Consider the following 26,205-nt stretch of genomic DNA (forward strand, 5'->3'; position numbering starts at 1 on the left):
ACTTGGATTGCTTTCCAACTTAATTCTTATAGTTTAATTTCTGAAAAATTCCTCCTCATTATACTTACCAGTTTGACAGACTTTTGAGAATGCTTTTGTGATCTCTTTGAAAAGAAACTTGTCTGTCATATACTTACCACAGTCAACCCTCGTGTCCTCAGGTTCTACATCTTTAATTCAACCACCGTCTTCAGATTCAACCAGTCTATAGATTGAAAATATTCAGTAGAAAAAACTCCAGAAAGTTACAAAAAAGCAAAACTTGAATTTGCCTTGTACTCTGGCAACTATTTACATATAATTTAGATTATTTACATAGAATTTACAAGGTATTACATATTATAAATTTAGAGATGATTTAAACATGATAAGCTGAGGTTATGTGCAAATATTAGGGACTCAAGCATACATGGAGTTTGGTATCTTCTGGGGTGTTCTAGAATCATCCCCCAAGGATACCCAGGGATGATTGTATTTCTTACATGTAATTTAATTTTCTATGAAAAAGTATTTGCTTTACACCAGTATTTCATATTGATTTTCAGAAAGCAGTGTCTGTGACTGTTAAGTTCTGGTTTAATATTTTATGTTAAATATTATATATTATTATGCATTCAGAAGGGAAGACTTAAAATTTTCTCCGAGAGCTAATATTTGACTTGTTCTTTTGCTCCTCCTACTCTTCGTCTCCCTGTAATTTAGCGCTTCCCCCTCCTCCATCATATTTTGTTGTTTCTTTCTTTTTCTTTTCTTCCTTTTCTAAGGCCTTATTTTTAGGGTAGGAGCCACATCTCTCTATTACGAGAAAGGGTATAATCTTCTAAACTCGATCACTTCTTAGGAGAAACTTCTTTTGGAGTTATTGATATCATTTTGTCATTTGGACTGAAGTGATGGTCTGGTTATCAGGTAGCACAGCTGAACACAGCCCCTCATCCTTACCTCGTTTTTTTCTCCCTCCTTCCATTATTTCTGTTACTTCCTTCCTCAAGCAGATGGTCTGCTCTTTGCAGTTCATTTGTTGCGTGCCTTGCAAAAAAGCAAAGGACCACGCATTGCCTAAACTTGTACCGGTGTTCACTCAGAGGTGACCTCATGATGAAACAGTGATAACTTTCTTCTTGTGAATATCAGCTTAAAACTGACATGTGTTTATTAATACAGATGTTATTACATTGATTAGATACTGCAGTTGGGCTTAGTACAATGAAAAGTATGTGTCTCCATTCCTTTTTACACTAAAATATCATGCAGAGATAGTGAAATGACTAGCACCTCACTATAGTTTTTTTTTCCCTGCATACTACTGTGCATTTGGGACTTGCCAGGTGGCATTAATGATAAAGAACCTGCCTGCCAGTGTAAGAGACATGAAGAGACATGGGTTTAATCCCTGAGTCCAGAAGATCACCTAGAGGAGGGCATGGCAACCCACTTCAGTATTCTTATCTGGAGAATTTCAAGGACAGAGGAACTTGGCAAGCTAAAGTCCATAGCTGTCGCAGAGTTGGACACCACTGAAGCAACTTAGCATGCAACATGCTATGCATTTATCAGCAGTTCAATTCAATAAACATTTATCAAGTTTCTACTATTTGTCAAATAACTACTGGACATGGAAGGCCTAAAATATTCTGGGAGAAAAAAAATGGTTGAGGGTGGGTCTCTGAGTGTAACCTGGACTCAGGTATGGCTTCCTGAAGTATGTGATGCCTTCAGTGGTGAGAGAGTTCTCTGGTGAAGACAGATGGGGAGGGGCATTTCAGGCAGACAAAAAGGGAAAGAAAAATAGGAAAGAGAGACAAAACAGCATAGTATCTGCTGGGGCAAAGTCAAGGTAGAGCAAAGTACAAGATTGGGAAGTAGTGAGAGAATATGAATGTATTAGTCAACTAGATGGAGAAGGCAATGGCACCCCACTCCAGTACTCTTGCCTGGAAAATCCCATGGATGGAGGAGCCTGGTAGGCTGCAGTCCATGGGGTCGCTAAGAGTCAGACACGACTGAGCGACCTCATGTTCACTTTTCACTTTCATGCATTGGAGAAGGAAATGGCAACCCACTCCAGTGTTCTTGCCTGGAGAATCCCAGGGACAGGGGAGCCTGGTGGGCTGCCGTCTATGGGGTCACACAGAGTCAGACACGACTGAAGCGACTTAGCAGCAGCAGCAGTCAACTAGAGGATTCACTTCTAATTCCAACCATGTGGCTACTGACTAGAGACATGGGCCTAGTCACCACACCACAGGCCTCTGTGTAGGGTTGCTTCCTGCCTGGCAGCTAACTTTCCCCAGAATAAGTTAAGAGGAAGAAGGAGAGGTAAGAGGAAAAGGTATGGATAAGAGGAGGCAGGGGGACGGAAGCTGCAATGTCTCTTACGGCCTAATCTTGGAAGTGACATTTCTTCTGCTGTATTCTATTACTGATCACACAGACCACCCCGGGTATGATATGAGAAGGAATTACACAAAGGCATGCATGCCAGGAGGTGGGGTTCACTGGAGGCCATTTTGAAAGCTGGTTAGTGCAATGAACCAGAAAGGGAAGGTGGGTCTGGCCATGGCAGGGCCACACTAGGAAGTTAAATTTGATCCTTTGCCTTGTGCTTTTCCAAGTGCTCTGAGGAACCTCACAGGTATACATCATCCAGGGAGGCATGGAGGTAAGGAGTAGAGTTATCAGTGCTCTTCCATTCCTTGAAACCAGAACAGCCCAGGCTGGAATTGTTTTATATAATAGAGGTTTTATATAGTGGAGATTCAAGTAACGTTTCATTTTTGTGTTGACTTTAGAAGCTTAAGAATATTTGATACTTACTGTTTTAGGCAGTAAATAGCCATCGAAGGTTTTATGTGGTGCAGGGAGGGTGGGAAATACATGCTCAGATTGGACTGCGTGTAGACCTATAGATTTAACAGGGAAAATAGGGGGTGGGGCGAGGGATTCCAATCAGTCAGCTCTTGCGATGTCCCTAGTAAGAGCTGCTGCTGCTGCTGCTGCTGCTGAAGTCGCTTCAGTCATGTCTGACTCTGTGTGACCCCATAGACGGCAGCCCACCAGGCTCCCCCATTCCTGGGATTCTCCAGGCAAGAATACTGGAGTGGGTTGCCATTTCCTTCTCCAATGCATGAAAGTGAAAAGTGAAAGTGAAGTCTCTCAGTCGTGTCTGACTCTTAGCGACCCCATGGACTGCAGCCTACCAGGCTCCTCCGTCCATGAGCAGATGAGGCCAAATCCAGTGCCATGGTCATGGGAGTAAAGTGGAGGACCAAATTCAATAACTATTTAGAGGGTAAAATCATTCAGATGTAGAGACAGATGCATTTTGCTGCATAAGAGCAAAGAAAAGATTAGAAGACGCCCCAGGTCTCTGGTGCATTGAGTGACCATCACCTGATACCAGGAATGAGAAGGAAACAGGATTGAAAGTTAGGATAGTAAATTCACTTTTGCTCCTGTTAAATTTGAGATACTGTCCTGGCTCAAATTGTTTGGAACAGTAATTTTTTACATAGGCCAGAACCCAGAGGTAGACTTTAGGCCACTTATACTTTCTGTTTCCTTGAGACCTGGTTTAGTTTTCCCTTTGTCAGTTATCTAAGTTTCTCTCCTAGCTTGCTCCCATTTTTGCTCTCCAATAATGGAGAATCCTCTTCCTCAGGTTGGTTACTTCATACATGTTTGCTGCCCCTGTAAGACCCCTTGTAGCTGGGGGTGTTACAGCAGGTGGAAATGACCCCTTGAAAAAGCAAAGGTGCTTCCCTGGTGGCTCAGATGGTAAAGGATCTGCCTGCAATGCAGGAGACCCAGGTTAGATCCCTGAGTCGGGAAGATCCCCTGGAGAAGGGAATGGCTACCCACTCCAATATTCTTGCCTGGGAAATCCCATAGACAGAGGAGCCTGGTGGGCTCGAAATGTCTGAAAACTTGAAGATTGGCTAGTGTTCTTTTCTCTCAAGATGAGGAATTTTGACATCTGAGGCTTTGTGGAATCCAGCAAATGGATGCTAAGAAGAATGCTCTGTTCTCACAGGATTAGAACAGTGAGTTTTCCTTTTTAGAAATATATACTAAGTGATAGTCACTCAGTCATGTCAAAGTCTTTGCAACTCCATGGACTATTGCTTATCAGACTTCTCTGCCCATGGAATTCTCCAGGCAAGAATACTGAAGTGGGCAGCCATTCCCTTCTCCACGGGATTTGACCCAGGAATTGAACCCATGTCTCCTGCATTGCAAGCAGATTCTTTACCATCTGAGATGCCAGGGAAAGTGAAAGTGAAGTCGCTCAGTCGTGTCCGACTCTTTGCAATCCCATGGACTGTATCCTACCAGGTTCCACCGTCCGTGGGATTTTCCAGGCAAGAATACTGGAGTGGGTTGCCATTTCCTTCTCCAGGAGATCTTTCCGACCCAGGGATTGAACCCGGGTCTCCTGCATTGTAGGCAGATGCTTTACCGTCTGAGTCACCAGGGAAGCCACAAGATGCCAGGGAAGCCCAGCATATATACACTAAGGTCCATCTCTATAGGAAATATTACTCCTTAGGAATTATTTGTTATGCCCACCAGCACCCACCTCATACCCCACCTCACAAAAGCAATTTCCAAATAGATTTAAGTTTACTCTTTTTTTTTTGCTTGGAATCTGTGACCATCCTGTGAATCTTAACAGGTTGCTTTATGGCTGATTTTCAGAGTTATAGTTCCCATCACCTTCCTTAATATTATTTTCATTAACAAACGCCATTAACTTAAAAAAATCAATGTAATAATTTTGTAGTAATTAATTCTTACCAAACTTTGAAAGGAAAAATGAATTAACAAAACTTCTGAAATCTTAAAATAGGTAAAAAGGGCTGTGTCGATATCAGTGTATAATGTACAGAGTGCTGGGCTCTGGAAGTTGGCTTCCCCATGTTAGCATTTCTCCGCAAACTGTGTGGTCTTAGGTACATGACTTAAATGTTTAATCTAAAATGCCCTTATCTGTAAAGTAGGGGCAATCATAAAAAGGTAATAATATTGCCAGTCTTGTAGGATTGTGGTGACTAAATGAGACGACAGGTGTGTCATCTAGTAAGGTGCTTGGTACCCAGTGGATGCTTAAAGGGGGTAATGATTCCTTTAAAGATATGTCACATGATTCAGATTCCAGACTTGAATATCTTCCAAAAACCTGAGAGGTTTCAAAAGAGTTAGTGTGACTTAACACCTGCTAATGTCTTAAATTCTACCCTTTTTAAAATTCAAAAGAGACTTACGTATGATTGATGCTAGAGAGAATGAGGTGAGGGGTAAATAAGGATTAGTTTAATTAAACATGCTCATTACCATTTTAGTAAGACCTTAATGTTCAGATTTGTATGGAAGAGAGATCATCCCCGATGGCTCAGCAGAAGAATCTGCCTGTAATGCAGGAGATGTGGGTTCGATCCCTGAGTCTGGAAGGTCTCCTGGAGGAGAGCACGGCAACCCACTGCAGTATTCTTGCCTGGGTAAATCCTATGTATAGAGAAGCCTGGCAGGCTACAGTCCTTTGGATTGCAAAGAGTAGGACACAACTGAAGCTACTCAGCATGCTTGCATGCATTCTAACTTCATTATATATAAAATACTAAAAATTAAGACCCTGACATAAGTTTTTGGCCTGAACTCTGGTGTGTGTAAGTATAAGAAAGATAACTGTATTGATGCAATGGATATCATGTTGTCTTCATAGCTTATTTAGTCAGTGTCACAGAATTTTCCCCCATGTTTTTTTAGAATATTTTTAAAAAATTCTCCCTGGTTTTGTGGATTAGCTCAAAATTTATAAAATATTAATTTTAGTTTAGTGCAATTAAAAATATTCACACCTCCCTGTTACCAGGCATGCATAAGCATCATGAAATTGGTCTGGCAGTAGTAGAGGCTCTGATGATAAATGCTTTGGAAAATCATCTGGTCTAAGTGAATTCATTTAAATGTGGGAGATTTGTACTTTGGTTTTCTAGGGCAAAAGAGCCTAGAGAAAAGCATTTGTGCAACGAGTGACCATAAAAAGAGTTGGCTATTTTTGCAGGGCATCAGCTATTAAAGAGAGGGGTTGGGCTTCCCAGGTGACTCAGTGGTAAAGAACTTGGCTGCCAAGTAGGAGATGCCGGTTTGATCCCTGGGTCAGAAAGATCTTCTGGAGAAGGAAATGGCAACCCACTCCAGTATTCTTGCTGGGAAATCCCATGGACAGAGGAGCATAGCCTGGTGGGTACAGTCTATGGAGTCACAAAGAGTCAGATATGACTTCATGACTAAACAACACAACAAGCCATTAAAGCAATGTACTTAGCGTGGACACATTTGTATTAGTGAGTCTTTACCGTGTTCCCATCTTCTGCTGCGCATCGTGAGGGCACAAAGAAATGTGAATCTGTATTTGCAAAAGGTCTTACTGGGCACTTGGTGAACAAAACACACATGCCTAAAAATGTAATATTGTTGTGGCGCTGTGTTGTAAAATGGCTAATGTAAGTGCTAAGCTCTATGAATGTCCAAAAAAGGGAATGGAAAGTGTGTAGAGTAGCTGGCAGGGAGGCCTTGCTGAAAATGCTCAAGGCACCCTCCACCTGAGAGACCATGGCGAGGTGGGGGAGGGCGGGGGGGGCACTAAGGCAAGATGGTGCATCCCAGGCAGAGAATTGCTGATGGAGAAAAAAGACTTTGAGTTAAATTTTTGATATATCATCCAGAAAATAATTTCACTGGACAGAGGAGCCTGATGGGCTACAGTCCAACGGGTAGCAAAGCCTCGGACACGACTAAGCAACTAAGCATGTGCGCGCGCGTGCGCACACACACACACACACACACACAAGCACTGTGTCACAGGAAGTCATGCACTCAAGAGTGTTCAAGAGTTCAAAGCAAGGCCCAGTGCCTGTAAAAGTGCTGTGTTGGGCTTAGTCACTCAGTCCTGGCCAACTCTTTGTGACCCCATGGGGTGTAGCCCGCCAGGCTCCTCGGTCCATAGGTGCTCTCCAGGCAAGAATACTGGAGTGGGTTGCCATGCCCTCCTTCAAAGGATCTTCCCAACCCAGGGATCAAACCCAGGTCTCCTGCATTGCAGGTGGATGTTTTACCATCTGAGCCACTAGGAAAACCCAAGAATACTGGAGTGGGTAGCCTATCATTTCTCCAGGGGAACTTCCTGACCCAGGGTTGAACCAGGGTCTCCTCCCTTGTGGGAGGATTCTTTACCAGCTGAGCTAGCTGGGAAGCCCACAAGTGCTGTGAAATGAAAGTTGCTCAGTCGTGTCTGACTCTTTGCAAATCCACGGACTACACAGTCCATGGAATTCTCCAGGCCAGAATACTGGAATGGGTAGTCATTACCTTCTCCAGGGGATCTTTCCAACCCAAGGATTGAACCCAGGTTTCCAGCATTGCAGGCAGGTTCTTTACCAGCTGAGCCACCTCAGACACTTCAGTTCAGTCGCTCAGTTGTATCCGACCCTTTGTGATCCCATGGACTACAGCACACCAGGCCTCCCTGTCCATCACCAACTCCTGGAATTTACCCAAACTCATGTCCATTGAGTCGGTGATACCATCCAACCATCTCATCCTCTGTCATCCCCTTCTTCCGCCTTCAATCCTTCCCAGCATCAGGGTCTTTTCCAATCAGTCAGCTCTTCGAATCAGGTGGCCAAAGTATTGGAGCTTCAGCATCAGTCCTTCCAATGAACACTCAGGACTGATCTCATTTAGGATGGACTGGTTGGATCTCCTTGCAGTCCAAGGGACTCTCAAGAGTCTTCTCCAACACCACAGTTCAAAAGCATCAATTCTTCTGCACTCAGCTTTCTTTATAGTCCAACTCTCACATCCATACATGACTACTGAAAAAACCATAGCCTTGACTAGGCAAACCTTTGTTGGCAAAATAATGTCTCTGCTTTTTAATATGCTGTCTAGGTTGGTCATAACCTTCCTTCCAAGGACCAAGTGTCTTTTAATTTCATGGCTTCCACGTGCAGTGATTTTGGAGCCCCCAAAAATAAAGTTTGTCACTGTTTCTACTGTTTCCCCATCTATTTGCCATGAAGTGATGGGACCAGATCCCATGATCTTAGTTTTCTGAATGTAGCTGTGCACAAAATAAGGAACCAGGAGAGTAGTTACTATCAAGGAAAAAAATCCTTGTCCACATTAGGTTGTTTATGAGTAGTTTGAACAGAATCAAGTAGGTAGATTCTATGAACACCTGAAAAGTGAGTACTCCTCTGAAAGAAACTAACCCACGTGGACTACCATGGGAAGTTTCTTTATTCATTAGAAAAATCTTGGGCCTGTCTCCACAACCCTACATTTGATAGTAGTATCTTTTGCCCAGTGCTTTTGTTGAAAGGTCGTGAAGTGTCTTCAGACTTAATTTTCTTTTAAGTTTTATTCTTATTATGTTATGAGCCTTTGGTGCTTATCGAATGTAAATTTTCTCCAGTGAAGGAAGAAATTACTATCACAGCTATTAATAGTTTAATGAAAAGTCTTATTGCTTCTTTAAATTTATATTTTCATGGTGATTGACAATCACTAATTAGTTAATCCTCTGCCTGTGCTCATGAGGCAGGTCAATATTATCTCCTCTAGAAAATGAGAAGATTGAGAAATCAAAATCTTCAGTGATTTTCTCAACCACCGATTTCTGTATTGACATGGCAAAAAAAATTGAGCTTACTTCTAAACATTTTTATTTTACTTAACAAAATATACTGAATGATTAACCACCCAAGATATCCTTTTTCTCTTCAGTGTGCAATTAACAAGCCATTTATATCAAGTAGGAGTTTAGGCCCAAAATATAGATTGGATTGCGAGGCTTAGGTGTCTAAAATTGAAAGTAGAGTTCTGATGAATTTGTAAGTTTTATAAATATGTGGGATTCCCTGGTGGCTCAAATGGTAAAGAATCGGCCTGCAATGCAGGAGACCTGGTTTGATTCCTGGGTTGAGAAAATCCCCTGGAAAAGGGAATGGCTACCCACTCCAGTATTCTTGCCTGGGAAATCCATGGCAGGCTACAGTTCATGATGTTGCAAAGAGTTGGACATGACTGAAGTGACTAACGCTATAAATATGTACAACAGAAGAACCTCAAAGAACAGCAGCCTAAATTAGAAAAAAGTTTATTTTTTGCTTAAATGTGAGAATTCTAGAGATGAGCAATATAGAGCTGGTTTTCCTTCTTGGTGCTCTGCTTCTCATGGTGGTGCTGACATTGTGAAGCAGGCCAGGCTGGCTGCTGGTGTCCATGTCATCATGTGCAGATGGAGAGTAGGAAAAGAAGACAAAAGAGATAAGAGGGCTTCCAGTCTAAGTGGTCTCCTCTTAAGCATCCTTCCCATAAACCCCATACAGTTATGCCACTTACATCTCATTGGAATGGAAAATTGGATTTTGAGGTAGGCAACTGACACAGTCTCTCCCACAATTAACATACTTGAATATTTGGATTTTGTGTTCTTTCAAAAGACTGGTGATATTTCTCGCTTCCAGTATCATGTATAATTTAGAATACCTGCTAAAACATAAGAGCCTTTTAAACGTCCCAACATGGACAGACCGTTTTCTCTGGGTGATAACCTATATTCTTTAATTATTTAGCAAATAGCACATCAAATTTTCCAATGGAGAAACTGTTTTTGAATCCAGGGCAGAACTGCAATCTAGGACTCTCTGCTTTGTCCGTCTTGATTGTTTCAAATCTTAGTATTCCTACAGAGAAAGTTTCTACATATCATTATTAGAGAAGAAGTCCTAATACAGCCAAGTCATGCTTATTTTGGATATAGGACTCCAGGGAACATTTTCCAAAACACAGTGTAGCACATGGAACTTTTGTGCACCCAACAAACCTCAACACCATCCTGCTTAACCTCAACATTGTAAAATATTCTCCATTCTGTGTGTGTCTTGGGATGGAGAAGTCAGTTGAATGAGAGTACGTCACTCACCTGCGTTTTGGATGTGGCGTGTCACCAAGGTGCCACTAGCCTACCATTGCTAACTTGCAGCATGGGCCTGCCCAGGCCATCTGCCATTGCTGAACAGCCAGCATGTGACAGCCCTGCTTCTTCACCTCGTGCATGTCACATGCCTCTAACAATTTCCATGCACCCTTCTTTCTTCTCTCATAGCCCTTCTTCTTCCTGCCACCTGCCCCCTGGCATCTACAAACAAATAGGGGAAATTCAGAAGTACGCTAGGTACTCTACACACATGGAGGGCTATAGAAGACAGCAGTTTTCCATTTGGTTTTGAAGAGTAGAGTAATGCAAGGTTACTGCTAAGAAGACCCTTAGAGTTCATCTGGTCCCACTCGCTTTTTACGGAACAGAAAATCCAGACTCAGTGTTACTTAGCAATCCACTGGCCCTACCAAGACTCACACATGGAACTTCTGACTCCAAGTCCAGTGGTGGTTTTGCTTTCCCAGTTGTTTCTTCAAGGTGAGATGAATAATGGATCACACCACAAGCCATTACCCTGAAACACATTCCAGGTTGAATAACAGCTTTTTAGAGGGTGATGTCCTTGCCTTCTTCAAGTGGGCACATTTGTTGTGGTCCAGAACTTGTACCAGATCTGTAAGTAGATGTACTCTGGGCTTCCGTGGTGGCTTAGCAGTGATGAATCCACCTGCAATGCAAGAGACCCAGGGTTGATCCCTGGGTCAGGAAGATCCCCTGGAGAAGGGCATGCCAACCCACTCCAGCATTCTTGCCCAGAGAATCCCATGGATAGAGTACCTTGGAGGGCTACAGTCCATGGGGTCGCAAAGAGTCAGACATGACTAGAGATTGAACCTGGGCTCCAGCAGTGAAAGTGCTGAGTCCTAACCACTGGATTGCCAGGAAATTCCCCAGAAAGTTTTCAATATAAGGAGCGTATGCCTTTTTAATATCTTTGCTGAGATTAAATATTTGTAAATGTTTTTGAGGAACTTTAATATTTCTATTATAACTTTCAAAATTTGCAGTAGCTCCTTCACTTAAGTTTGCTTTGGGACATTTTATGATCTTTCTAGTACCTCCAAAACTTTTAATAATAACAGATATAAAGACATACCAAAATGAGAATATTCTCTTATTTATACACTCTTAGATCAAAACATTTATTTTCAAAATAACCATTCTTATTATATTGCCATATTATGTGTCTGTGTGTGTCAGTGTATTATAATCTTGCTTTAATAAAGTATTATTGATATTTTGAGGGCTTCCCAAGTGGTGCTAGGGGGTAAAGAACCTGCCTGCAGTTGGAGACGACTGATGTGATTTAGCACACACAGCACATTGATATTTTTAGTTTCTTTTTGGGTAATGGACCACCATAAAAGTTAGTGGCTTAAAAACAATAATGATTTATTACTTTTCAAGGTCGGGTTGGCTGATTGGGTCTCCCGGTTTCATGAGGTTGACTTGGAGGTCCCCATGGCTGGTCCTGGCTGCCACTGGGTGCTTAGCTAGGGCTGTGCAAGGGGGTGTGAGCCTTGGCTCTCCCTCTCTCTGGCTTCTCACATCAGGGGCCTGAGTTCCAAGGAATGCTCCAAGGTCTCAATTTCCGTATCTTGATACCCAGGCTCAGAAATAACACAGTGTTTTTATGTCCATCTTATTTTGTTGGTTAACAGAAGTTCCGGGTTCTTTGAACAGAAGCTCAAATTCCAGAGGAAGGGAAACCAACTTCACTTTCTGACGATGAAATAAGAAGGTCATGGGGGCTGGGGTTGTTGTCACATCCTTGGGAAACACAACTTACTGCAGAAACCCAAGTCTTTCTTATGATCACTTCTTTTCTTCCAAGTCTGTCATGTAATTTTAATTGATCTTCTGTATCAAACTGAGAAATTGGAAATAAGAATTTATATACAGTACTTTCTTAAACTGTATCCCCTTCCCTCCTTGTATCATGGTGTCCTTAATGTTTAATCCCTTTGTCATGGCACTTCCCTGGTGACTCAGTGGTAAAGAATCTGCCTGCCAACTTAGGAGACATGGTTTTGATCCCTGGATTGGGATGGTCCCCTGAGAAGGAAATGGCAGTTCACGCCAGTATTCTTGCCTGGGAAATCCTGTGGACAGAGGAGCCTGGCGGGCTACAGTCCCTGGGGCTGCAAAAGAGTTGGACAAGACTTAGCGACCATACAACAACAACCTGTTATCATATGTCATTGGGAATCTTTACTGATAAAGAACCATTGGTCAAATATAGAGGTTTTTTCGTCTGGACGATTTTATGAAAGACATTACAATGTTTTCCCCTCTAATCTTCTAAATGCTATTAGGAGTAGAAGACAGTGCAATAATTGAGTGGTGCCTGAACTATTTTTCTCCCGATGAAAGTACTACAGTCTCCATAATTTTGAAGTTTATCATTTTATCTGTATTCAGAATTCCTCACAGTTACTTTTTTTCACATTCCCCCTTGGTTCATAGAAAATTTCGGTTTAAAATCAATCTCTGTTTGTTATTTGGTTTCACCTTATTCGTTTTCTCCAGGACTCCTTCGTTGGGCTCTGTGGCATGAGCATGTTTGAAGCAGTTGAGCTTCTGCTTTGTAAAGTTACAAGTGCGTGTCCTGTAGGGCTTCCTACCCAGACCTCACGTGGGCCAAGTCCTGGTAGATGCTAGGCAGAGGAAAACGGACTTTTCCTGACAGGGATGAGTCAGTTTCCTTCTGCACTGAGATGTTTACACATGGAGACAGATGCAGAGGATGACAAACCTGGGTCACGTGACTGCCGGATTGTTTTTCTTTGCTGGATTTCCACGTGGGAAGTGGTGGGAGCTGGAACTTTGCTGCTGCTGCGCCCAGGATGTCCGCTGTCCAAGGTGTATCCACGTTTGTGGTCTGGTCATTTGGCTGGGAGCCAGGGCTGTATTGTTTCAGGGCAGGCTCACTGTTCAGAAGAGCGATGAGATCCTGCGTCTAGAGTGAAACTTTAGAATGTTTAAATTTCTCTCAGTGAAGTCACACGTGTGTTCCAGTTACTACTACCTGTGAATTGCTTCCCATCTTTCCAGCATAATGAGTTATTCCTCCTCCAGTGCTCTTTATTTTTTCTTTTAAACCAGCTAAGTCTAATATCTTATGCTTCATAGTGATTATTGTTTCCAAAAATATAGTAGGTCAGTGCAATCGCTGCAGTGGAGCAGGGTCAAGGAAAATCATATAAAGTACCACTCTGAGCACCAAGCTGTTCATTTTTAAAATGTAAACATATGAGGGGAAACTGAATTCCAAAGACATCTTTAAAGGGGTGTAAAGGTCCTAGGATTGTAGCTGCTTGAGATGTGACAGCAGGGGATGAGGAAGGATGTGTAGTGTAATTATCTCTTCGTTCGAGCCTTAGGTTTGATATAACAACACCTTAGATTTGATGTAACAGGAGAGAGAGGTGCCCTAAGAAGCCTAAAGGCTAATCTGAAATTTACACTGACCTGTCTATGTGCCAAAACACAGGCAGAATGTATCCAAGAGATGTTCTGGCTTCATGACTTTGTCCCAGATTCATTAATAGGTAGAGACCTTTGATTATGATGTCATTTGGAAGAACAGGCAGGCAGAGTTGGTAATCCAAAGGTTTTGGTATAGTTTGTGTTTCTTTGTGTGATTATACACATTTTTTTTTCTTCTGTGACCTAAATGAAACTCAGGACTAACCTGTGCTTTCTGAGCAGAATAACTCTACAGTAGTTAAGGGATTTTTTTCAAAACAAAGAAAAGACTCTTTAACAAAACACTGGCATCAGTAATTGAATGTGTTGTACGTTGCCCAGGTCCTTGGTACATAGTGGGACCTCAGTAAATGTTAAGTGAATAAATGAACATGCTTATCTGTGAACGACTCCGTTGGGAAGTCTAAGAGTGGGAAGGACTTCTATTTGAGGATTTTTACCAAGGATTTATGGAGATTCTTATAATAAAAATGGACAGAAATGTCTGACATGTCTAACTCTGACTTCTGGCAAACAAAAGCTTCTATATAGGTATTCCTTAAAAATAGAGTGTTCATCTCTGAACAGGTGGAGGAATTATTGATTTCTCTCTGTTTACAGTTTCCTCGAGGCCCTGTGGTCTGTGTCCGCTTTTTGACACAGCACAGTCGGGTAGGTATTCCATTTGGACAGAACTGTCATGGACTTGCAATATTATTATTTTCTGAAGTCATACTGCGTCAGTAGTGTTTACATTCACGTTTTACATTTTCTAGTAGAAACTGTATTATAGTCTTGCACTCTCAAAGCACCAGTGATGATTTCTTTTAATATCTTGATGACACCAAACAAATCAGGAAGGATTTGATAAGAATTTTGCATGGATTTGCTGTAGCTTGAATCTTATCAATTGATTTTGTGCAAGCTATCACAGACTCTGATTATGACCATCACCTACTTACTGTAGTATCTGTTAGAAAAACTGGATTATAAAGTATAAATGCCAGGTATTTGTCCTTATTTTATGTAATATATTCTCTAGTTTTTTAACTTCAATTTTATACTATAGACTTTTTAAAGGAGTGCCAATCTTACAGATTGTGGGTCTTATTTTGTGTCCATTTCAATATATTATACATCTGTCACCTTTAGTGATGTAGGGGAAACCAAATGACTGCTTATTATGAATCTTTAACATCCATAAGGTAACCACATGTACATATCAAACAAGTACAGAAAAAAATAATTTTTTTCATTTATTCATTTAGTACTTATTTTTTGAGCATCAACTATGTTCCATGCACAATTTCTTGAGGATGCAGCATTTAACAAAATAGGAAAGGTTTATGTTTTCTAGGAACTTAATGTCCAATGATTATAATTATGATTAAACAAAGGAGATACATCTTAGAGATATAGTTAAGCACCAAAGTGTATAGTCAAGTCGTGAGAGGTTATTAAGGTTCATCCTGTTCCAGGAAGGCCTACTTCGTGGCAGGGGAGACTTGAACTTGACCTTGAGGAAAAGAAGGTATTTGCAGAGACGGAGAGGAAGTTAGACAGGTTCTTCAATGTAAACATCCCCCAGTGTGATCTGAGAAGGTCAAAACACTAAGGAAGAGTGTTTGTTCAAGGAAAATTCTCTGATCTTTTTTCCCATTCCATATACACCCCACCAACTTCCTGAGGTTTAAGTCTCAAGATTGTCAACAATGGACTTCTATTTAGAATGAAGTATGACTGTTTTTGGAGACAGAATTTCAAGTCCCAAATTTGTAGCAAGTCTAGGCAAATAGGAAATGTGCTACTTGCATATTTGAAACTGATGCTCAAAATGTGAAATTTCTATACAAAAAGAACTCAAGTGTAACTTATAGTATTACCGAATAAAATAGTATCTACAGGGGAGGGTAGTGGCACTTAGCAGTAATTTCTCTTTGAGGAATTAGGCTTTTTGTACCTAGTAGTCCTATTAAATGGGATAGTATTTCCAGGGATCATAGATCTACACAGTCTATTTTGTAAAGTTATAGGAAATGAAATAGTGTAGGAAGGTAGTTTTTAAATCACAAGGTCTAAAACTGACTACAGCCATTGAGAAACAAGGAACATAAAAAAAGGACTCACCTTCACCTGTTTCCATGCTGTCTGTGCTTATGCAGTGCTTGTGAGCCAGGTAACAGGAATGTGACAAAAGCAAAATTTCTTAGGCTACATACCCACCAAATTGGCAGAAAGTGTGACAGTGCTAAGTGTTGACAAGGATCTGGGGTGATGGGGAACTTCAGACACTGTAGATGGGAATGCAAATTGGTAGAACCACTTCGGGAAAATGGTCTGACATTATCCATGTAAACTTAAAGATATGAAAATTCTGTGACTCAGCAGTCCCACTTCTCAATACCCTAGAGAAACATGTGTACAGGAGACGCGTAACAGAATAGTCATAGCAACAGTGTCTGTAATAATAAAAACTGGAAACAACTCAGGTGTCCAACCAGGAGATAAACTGTGGGCATTGAAATAATGGAATATTATGAGCAAGGAAAATGAAAGAGCTATGTCTACAGCCAAGAAGATGAATAACCCCGACACATGTAGAGCCGACTCAAGCAGGACAACAGAGGGTGTATTTAGAATGAATCCATTCACATAGAGTTCAAAACCAGGCAGAACTGGATTGTGCGGTTTAAGGTTGTGTACAAAGGTGAGATAACAAGAAGAAAGGAAATCATTACCACAAAAGTCAGTTAGTAGCTGCCTTTAGGGTAGATGGAATAGATGGCCTGGGGAGGAGCTGGTGAGAAGTTCTGGGTGCTACCAGGATGCTCATTCTTGTCTAGTGTAGTTGTTTCATGCTACAAATTAATGGCTCAGTGGCTGAGAATACACCTACAGTGCAGGAGACGCAGGAGATGAGGATTTGATCCCTAGATCAGGAAGATCCCCTGGAAGAGGAAATGGCAACCCACTCTAGTATTCTTGCCTGAAAAAATCCCATGGGCAAAGGAGCTTGGCAGGTTACAGCCCAAAGGGTCACAAAGAGTTGGACACAACTCTGCGCGCACACACATTTGTTATAATTATTTAGGGTGTCCGTTTGTTTTCCTGCACTTTTCTTGTAAATATGTACACTAAATCAGTGTTTTTTTAAAAAAGGAACCTTATGTGAAAGAGAAACAGATGCCAGAGAGAGCTGTACAGAAAGATTTGCGCCCAAACCTGCTTCCCAATGAGCTTCCCAGGTGGCACTAGTGATAGAGAACCCACCTGCTAATGCCGGAGACATAAGAGACGTGGGTTTGATCCCAGGGCATGGCTTAACCCACTCCAGTATTCTCGGCCTGGAGAATCCCACGGACAGAGGAGCCTGGCGGGCTACGGTCCATAGCAGTGTAAAGAGTTGGGCACGACTGAAGTGACTTAACCCCGCAACACAGCACTGCTCCTAAAGATGGAAGGCAATTGTGAGAGGTGGAGATAAATTTTCTACCACATGTCCTGTTTTGTCACTTGCAAGTGTGATTTACACATGGTGAGAAATAACACTTGCTCCCAGTCTAATAATTAAAAAATAATAAATGAAGGCCTGCTTTTTCAGAGTACGGAGGAAGAGATCCAGGCCTTTAGAATCAAATTTGAGAATTAATTTGTAGCATAATTATTGTCCCATGCTCTATGCATCTTTATTGATGAATGCAGTCTCTTGGATCATACCTAGATGCAAATTGACCAGAGGATCAGCAGAAAATGAAAGCAAGGAGAAAATGAAAATGCTCATCTTATCTAGAGAAAGCAAGACATTTTTATTACTCTTATTATTTTAAAATCATCGTGAATTCCTCTTTCAGGGAAACCCTTAATAGTTCCCCAGTAGTAACAGCATTGCAGAGTATTATCCAGTAATGAAAGAGAATGTTAATAAAATCATTTCTTTTTTATGTTGATATGGATCAAAGTTGCAACTTCAAAATACCAATGATAAAGATGAACATTTTAAGATTTTAGGTTACTGCTTACCAAGGATAGTATTCCTTAACTTGAGTTCACTTCTCATGCTCTGGATTGGAGAAATTATTTGCAGGCAAACAAGAAAAACTCATCCTTAATTTGCTAATCATAAGACATTACTTTTTTGAAAGAGTGTTGTGCCTTCAAAATGTATCTTTAATTTAAATCATGTGGCAGTCATAAAATATCCTCTGGTGGAGGCTTGAAGGGGGATGGCTTGCTTGAAGGTTGTATCGTGTTCAAGAAGCTATGGAATCACTGTTTGCTAAAAGCAAATTGCCAAATTGATTTATTTTCCAGATAAAGTCACATAATACTATTTAAATACCTGAAATATAAAAAGTGAAAACTAATAAAACAATGAAATATTCCACTGTAGAGCATAAAATCTCCAAGTGTTTTGAAGAGTATCATAAATACCTATCTTAAGAAGCTCAATTAAAGTTTGGAAATAATAATTTTGTTGTTAAATCTCTAAAGAGCTGCAATAGTGCGATCACCTTGAGGAAGAATCCAGAAAAGCTAGTTTTAAATATTGTACTCCTGGAGCAATGATTGATTGATTCTCTAGTGTAAATTTCTTGGTAATGTCTGTTTAGAGACCTCTAAGAAATTGCAGAGTGAGTGAGTGATTGAGTGTGTGTGTGTGTGTGTGTGTGTGTGTGTGTGTGTGTGTGTGTACACGGGCACAAGAAAATCTGTTAGTGCAGCAACAACTCTTTTTGGAGCCCTCATCTGGGCAGAAGGTGAAGGAGTGTTTAGTGATAAACTCTGGGATGGAAGATAGCTTTTGGGGGAAGCCATTATGTAGATGATTTTTGTTTAATTATTGATTAAAATGATTACTAAGCAACAGTGTATCCAGAGCTTTTCACTGTATTTTATATTCTATCTCTCTCTCCCAATTTATTACCTTGAATTAAGAAAATTAAAATTTCAACTTAGAATTAAAAGTAAAATGCACAAAAAAGAAACCACTAGGCAAGTATACTTCGCAGTGACCTTGGAGATCATTTAATACGATGGTTTTGGGCTGTGCTTTGGGAAGTCTAGGAATTCCAATAGTTTGAGAAGGAGAAAAGGGTGGAGCTGGGGGCTGGGAATGGGGGGTGGACTTGGAGCATCCCATCTTGGATTCCAACTATGTGGTTTTCTTAAAAGCACATTTATTAGTCTTGGATCCTCCGATTAATATTTTGTTTGGAGAACAAGTCGGCAAAAATAGTTTGAAGGCCTCTACTTTAGTTCCTAATCCCCTCACCTCCTGCTTTCATGTCTGAGTAATCTGGGGTAAAGCTGAAGCTCTTTCAAGGTTTCATGGCTGGTAGTGGCAGAAACCAGAAGAGAAGCCATATGTTTCTGTCTGAGGGGGTCATTCCCCTGACAATGTTGATAACATTTTCCTCTTGGTTCCCACATCCACCTACTATGTAGTGTGTTAATGAAAATATATTACTCAACACTTTTCCTGATAACTTCCCTGTACCTGTGCACAGGTAGTCATATAACAGACACAAGAGGAGACACAGCTAGCCATGATACCAGGAGGCTGTGGAGAGATTTTAAAATACCACTGTTGGGGAGAGTCATTTCTGCAGAGATGCTCCCTTATTGTTCCCTGATGTTAAGACATTTTGTGTCAAGTGTAAGTACCATGACATGGTACTGATGGTAACTAAGAGGCCCAGGGCTTGAACAACTATGCAGTTGGGAATATTCTCACAGTAAATATATAAGATTCACCAGATTATAGGGTCTGACATCTGAGTCAGCGTCGGAGTTTTAGGAGATACAGCAAAAAGTGGGAAAGGGGCAAGCGTCAAGCATAGATGTCAGTAGCCATGCTCATCTCGCTGAGTTCAAGCCAAAGACATGTTATTGATTTTTCCAGGGAAAATTATATGTGGCTATTTAAAAAAATGTGCCGTAATGGCACTACTTTTCCTCCCGTATTTCTTTTGTTTTCCCCTCCCCCTTTTTCTTTTCTTCCTCTTGGTAGGTATTAAGCAAGTACGTATTGTGTGCCAACACTATCAGTACTAAAATCTTTTTGTGCCAAAGGAAGTAGAAACAATTTTTGTTGTCGTTGTTGTTTGTTTTCTTGGTGAAGTGATTGGAACTTCCAAATCACTGGGATAAAAACGTCTTTAGCCTCAAACACTTTCCAAGCACAATTGTAACTAGAGATGGTACTGATGATTGTATTCTAGAAACTCAAAAATTCTACATCGTCTCCAGTTTCCTCAGTGGAAAAACACAAATAATACCTATAGAGGTGTGTGTTGTTTAACTGCTAAGGTGGCACGCCAAGGGCTTGGTGAGAAGGGTGGTGGTCGTCGACTGACAGTGAAATTATCTGTAGCGGTTGTGGTGTTTATCGGCTCAGGGATCTTTGGATTTTTAAAGGCAGTTTCCACCTGTATTTCTCCTGGTAGAAGACGAGACTTCTAGCTGAACTAATTGCTTACTGGGAAAATCAGCTTTCTCTGAATTAACTCTAAATTATTGTAATCCCAAGTCTGAAGCTCAAAATCATAATTTACTCTTATGAGGCTGTGTTTAATCCCACTGCTTCTGAATGACCCATACCAAGGGTTACTGTCAAATAAGATGATCCCATTCAAACATTCCCTGTGAGAACTTAGGGAGGTTTTCATCAACCAAAATGCTGACATGGAACATGTATTCATTTTGTTGCACTTAATTGATACCTTTTTTCAAATAAGTGGGGTAGTGCTCATTTTAATGAAATGCTTGATTTTTGTCCATTTTCACTTTAGATAGAGGGTAAAAATGGAGAATTTGGTGTTGACCACGGACAATTTTCAATGAGAAAAATTTCATCGGGGCATTATTTATGGCTGAATGTGAAAGAAAGAGCCTACATTTCTGATCATTCAATTATATCTTGGTAGAATTCCATTCTGGAGCTTCAACATTTTGGCAAGGCTATTAATAGTTGTAGTAAAGTGACTAATGCCTCTTTTCTAACAGTGGTTTCATGACTGGCCTTTTCTCAGGCACCCCACAAAGCTTTATGTTTCATCTAAATCAAATGTACATGCTGTAAACAAAATGGACTGTACTACAGAAATGAATTCATTTATGTATTCATTCCAGAGAAGGCAATGGCACCCCACTCCAGTACTTTTGCCTAGAAAATCCCATGGACGGAGGAGCCTGGTAGGCTGCAGTCCATGAGGTCGCTAGAGTCAGACACGGCTGAGTGACTTCACTTTCACTTTTCACTTTCATGCAATGGAGAAGGAAATGGCACCCCACTCCAGTGTTCTTGCCTGGAGAATCCCAGGGACGGGGGAGCCTAGTGGGCTGCCGTCTATGGGGTCGCACAGAGTCAGACACGACTAAAGTGACGTAGCAGCAGCAGCATGTATTCATTCATTCATTCATTAATCCTTCCATTCAAAAAGATAGCCTACTGTGCATAAGATACCAAACTCAGTAGAAAGTGCTCTGGCTAGAATTTGGTAGCAAACAGTGGTATTTGCACCTTTCTGCCTACTTACTCATTTTCAGTCTGTATGCTGGGATCCCAGCAGGGGGCCTGGGAAGAAGCGCAAAGAATACCTGTTTCACAGGTGTTAGTGCTTGAAATGATTGATGAAATTTAAATTTGGAATCAAACACCAGCCTTATAAGGTGTTCATAATCACCCAGATTAGGCTGACATTAACTCTTGGGTCAGATCAGGGGAGCAGAGAATAGAATTGGCCTTTCCGAAGACTAGAAGGTTCTGAATTTCCAACTGCAGTTCATCTTGATATTATTATTAATCAGAGCACCTCCTTTGGTTATTGTGGCTGCTTATAAACTGCAGCCTACTTGCAGTTCATGAATTTGCCTGCTTTTCCGTAGCGGCTATGAACATTGCAAACAAAATTGCTTTTCATTTTGCTTTGACAGGCAGTTTTAATTTTATTCATCATTTTAGCAAATTGTATAACATTTCAGTTGTGTGTGGCATTGCCTTTATCTTTTTTTGCACCATATTTATGCTGAAAATATGAAAACAACAATAAAGAAGACACCAATAATAGCGTCTTGTAGTAAAAAGGGCTTATTAAAAGGATATTTTCTGCCTGGGTGAAAAACTTCCTTGAACATGTCATAAATAGTTTATAACACACAGAGCTACACTTTTATGGTCTGTAGAAGTTGACTGTCTGGCTGGCCACATTTTTAAAATTAAAAAGTAATTTCCCGTCCCTTTTGAATTTATATTTTGTTTACCCAGACATTGTTCCAGCCTAATTAGACAATGACCATCTTTTTGAAGTCATCAGAAAGACTGGATACAGCATAGACCGCACAGGAGAGTTGGGAGGGGGAGGTGGTGAATGAGGAGTGGGCTGGCTAGGGAAAGATGGGGGTGGGGAGCTTGTAAAGATTTATCTGATAACAAAGTATACACATTTTCATTTTGTAGAAAAATTACAAATGCCATAAGAGCCAATGGGTTAGTTTTATATTATGTGCTGCTCAAGCTCTTCATTGTAGTTTCGGCAATATGAGGAGCCCTGCAAGCAGGCAATAAAAACAGAGCAGACTTCATGCTCCCTTTTTTCATTGATGTCTCCTGCACAAGGCAAGTTTTGTTCAAATCATCGCTGAAGGCTGGTGGCATACTCTCTAACCTCAGTTGCAAAGGGCTCGGAGAGGGAGAAGGACTCTTTCTGCCAGGGGTTTAAAAGAAAATAATGTTTATTCACAATACTTTTTAGGACATAAAGACTTTTATTTAAGATTTACAAGATTGCTGGTAAGGATGATTCATAACCGAAGTCCAGTTTTCCTTAGGGATTAACCACCATGGTTTGTTTTTTTGTTTTTCTAGCATAGCAACTGAATTTCATCATTCATTTTGTCATTTAGCAATAGAAGACAACTTCACCAAAGAAGCTCACAGTACGAGTAAAATTGGAAGTAAATGGAAGCCATATGTTGTTGCTGTAATTCCAAGGTTAAGAATATCTAGAGTTTTGGCTATTGCCTTTTCTTCTAAACAGGAGGAAGGTAAAGAATGCTTTTATTATCAATAGCTGTAAGTTAAAAAAAAAAGACACACTTATTTATTTTGTTAATGGCAGCATGAAGAGCATATGACCAGAATGTTCAGAGCAAGGCTGATGTCTGGCAGTAATCCATTTCTTAACTTATGTACAACTGTGGAGTTATTAATGCTAGTCAGGTTATGTGCAAGGATTCAGGAAAATTCTTTATTCCTCATTGACTCCTGACAGTTATTGTACCTAGGAACTGGGTAACGTGTTCTGAAGTGAGCAATTATGGAAATGTTTACTTCACTGGCTGCATGTAAATGTGTGCAGAGAATGTACCAGAATTTTTCCTTGGGGGTATTTAATTCTCTCCAGGGCAATGAAAATCAAATGATTTCTCTCTCTCTTTTTTTTTTTTCAAAGCTGGTTTTTTTTTTTTTTAAGTGTTATAATGCAGCTGAATAATGATGAATGCAGTAGAGGAAAAAGAGAGAGGGAGAAAAAAGAAGAAAGGAGAAAGAGTGAGCGACCAGCAGATCTGGAAAGCAAATTTCACTATGGAAGCCAAGACTCAAAAGGGAAGAGTTGAGGGTAGATGTGGACCAAAGACTGGCCTTGGGGGAGACCAAAGTTTGCTTGGGAAATTGATAGCAAATGACTGCTCTAATATTCTGTGGTGGTACGGTGATGCTTGTAATACGTTTATCTTTGTAAGAACTTAAGCAATCCGCTCAGTATTGTTCACATCGAAGGGTATCACATTTGCTTGTTAATTAAATGCAGTATCAGTGCTTACTGTCCCTGAACAGTTGGGGGAAAAATCCAAATATGTATGCAGAGTTATGAAATTTCTGTGCATGCAAATGGATTTGGTACAAATCACAACCAGATTATTAATGTTATACAGTCGTGGTTTCTTCTTCTTTTATTTTTTTCCCTCTCCTGTCATCCACCAGGTTTGCAAGTCCTCTTATTGCGATGATGAAGAAGCATTTTTGGGATTCTTTTCTTTCCTGGGAGGGAAAAAAAAGATCATGGGAATTAAGAGATTTAATGTGAATCAGAATGAGATGTTTCCAGCACTGTGACATTTCTAAAGCAAATGAGTTCTGCGAAAGTCCATTATAGAGAGATTCAAGCGGGCAGACTCTTACTGCCTGAGCTGCCAACAAGAAGTTGGATACCTGTGTGTGCGTCTGAAGTCACATGGCGCTTAGAGGAAACTGGCTGCTGTCTACCGCTCTTTTCCAAAGTACTCGCTGTCCCAAAAAGTCATTTTTAAAAATTGTTCTGCAGATATCTCTTTACAGTAGTGAAAGTAAATATTAGTCTAAATTGGCCTCTGTGGTCATCTGCCTGTCCTTAGAATAGACTTACATTTATTACATTAATAAGTACTAGTCGCTGACCTTCACACACCTTTTTGCTTTCTTTCTTCTTTCCTTCTTCCTGAATTTCTCCTGAATTTCTTAAGGAGGGGTTTCATAAAAAGGGTTTTTATGTCTTGCAGAAAATTGAGTTTTGTAGACATTACCTAACTCTTGATTTGTCACACTGGGATCAATAACATTTCGCTGCTCTTAAACACACAGAATCACAGGGGACATATAATGTTTTTTATAAGTGCAGTAAAGTTAACGTGTTGTTGAAACAAAAACTCCTCTGACAGTCCTGTAATAAGTACACTCTGAAACTAGCAAATTATCTGTAATACTAGGAAAGGCAGGAAGCGCGCTTAAGAGTACAATGTGTACGTTGTTGGCATCAGGCGCTGCGAGGATCAGAAATTAGGAATCGCCCCTCTGTCTCGCTGCATGTCAGAGTGATTACCCAGAGTCAGTTTCCTCAGAAGAGAAGCCGACCCGTCCGCACCCCCCACCTCCACCCCCAGGAATATTTCTCGAGGCCACATTTTTACCAACTTTGCTGGCTATGTTTGGTCTCTTTGTTCTTTCTGGGATATTCTGTATTAGCAACAGAGACAGCCCTTTCCCTCATAGCAGAGAAGGTATTTTAGTCCAGATAAGAAAAATGGGCCATTTTCTCCTCCTCTCCCCAAAGTAACATGCCTGGTCCATCAATTTTCTTTTGGAATATTCACCGATATTCTAAAGATGTCTTCAGCAAATGTAAGTCCCATATGATGTAATTTGCAAAAAATATTTGGAATTGAAATCACCCTTGTATGGGCTTTCATTTCCTCACTCCCGGGAAGCAGAGGGGTCTCCTGTCACAGGAGGCTAGGTGGGCACTGTGCTTAACCCCTGAGATGCCAGGTCCTTGCTGCTGCATCTTCACCCCACCCCTCTCCTGCTTAATTAAATCCCCAGTCCCCTTTCTATACTCTTTCCCAAATGGTGTTGAGCCATCACTCAGATTATGTTCAAGGATAGGAATAGTACCGATTGGTTTTCATAGCAGCGAGAGACGCAGGCTCCAAGAAGTGACCAATTCGCGTCTGACCTTTGTTTTGTCTTCAGATGGCTTTTTTTTTCCCTCTCTAGGAATAAAATGGTAGCCACAACGGGAGATTTGTTAAGACTGAGAAGAATGGGTGTTTGTTGGTGGCAGACACTGGCCTCCCTCCGTGTTCCCTGGTAGGTAGGGCCGCGGACAGGGTGGAGGCTACCATGCAAATCCTGTCATTTGACGCAAGCTGGTGCTCTTCCTCCTTCGGCACTTGGCTGAGAATGTAGTTTTATGTTCATTTAATAATTATCCATTTTGGTTGTACTTGTCGGGGAGAGCTGCTCGAGCCCCATCAGTTTCCCAGAGAAGCACCACTCAAGCTCCTCTGCAGAAAATGTTTTTCCTTCCCTCCGTTCACTTCATTCCACTCTTCCCCTTATCGACGCTCTCATCAGTGCCAGAGCTCTTCAGTATTCCACTCCTGTCCTTTGTGAAGTGATTTTGCCCAGACACGTCTGGCTCAGGGTGAAGTGCCCTCCCCTGAGAGCGCGCACTCAGCCCCAGGTCGCCAGCACCATGAATACATTATTATCCCAATTTCCATCCTGTTGCCACGGCAGCACTTTTGGAGCTGCTGGGTTATTAAGTCGTACATCACTAATACCCTGATATGAGCAGAAGTTGGATTTAATATCGGCCTTTGATCAGATTACCTCCCAACAGTCAGCTGTCATTAGAAAATTCCTTTGCTCATTATACCCTCCGAGCTCTGGCCTGTGTAGCAGAAGGGTGATACATGGAGGCAATTTCAAGGCCGGGCCTTGCACTGTACACTTAATTTATTTTCTGACCTTTTTGTGATTTGGGGGAGATTCTGTACAGCCGTGTGTGAGCCTGTGTGCATGCGTGCGCGTGCATGCGGGTGAGTGTAAGTGGGACCATGGAGTCTGCCTATAGTTTTGTAGGTGGTAGAGAGAGGTGTGTGTACGGGGTGGTTGTCTTTTGCCAAGTGATACTATACTTTGTTGGAAAGTGTCTGTTTTCTGCCTGTCCTCGGGTAATGTATAAAACATGGTGCTTCAGGTAGAGATGAAGGGTAAACTGATGTCCCCCTAAATGGCCAGCCTGTGTATGCACCTAACACTTCACTGAGCAATCTGTCAACATGTCAGCAACACATGTTTTATAAAAAGCCTCCAGTGGGAGCAAAGGCTCCTGCCAGGGCTTAGGAAATGCTTTGAATTCAGCAGATTTCTATTGCTGGAGTCCCCCGAGGTTCCTTTTACAATG

At 41.2% G+C, this 26,205-nt stretch overlaps 1 protein-coding gene and 1 non-coding gene across 6 annotated transcripts in view; one reads left to right on the top strand and one right to left on the bottom strand.

Moving 5' to 3' along the window:
* The window catches only part of ZNF521 (zinc finger protein 521), a 312,240-nt gene that overhangs the window by 45,185 nt on the left and 240,850 nt on the right, over positions 1 to 26,205 (top strand).
* Positions 10,396 to 10,464, bottom strand: MIR378C (microRNA mir-378c). Its single transcript, NR_107774.1, has one exon. It is a non-coding gene; the product is annotated as a microRNA mir-378c (primary transcript).

Source organism: Bos taurus, chromosome 24 (assembly GCF_002263795.3).
Source record: "Bos taurus isolate L1 Dominette 01449 registration number 42190680 breed Hereford chromosome 24, ARS-UCD2.0, whole genome shotgun sequence".
Lineage (NCBI taxonomy): Eukaryota > Metazoa > Chordata > Mammalia > Artiodactyla > Bovidae > Bos > Bos taurus.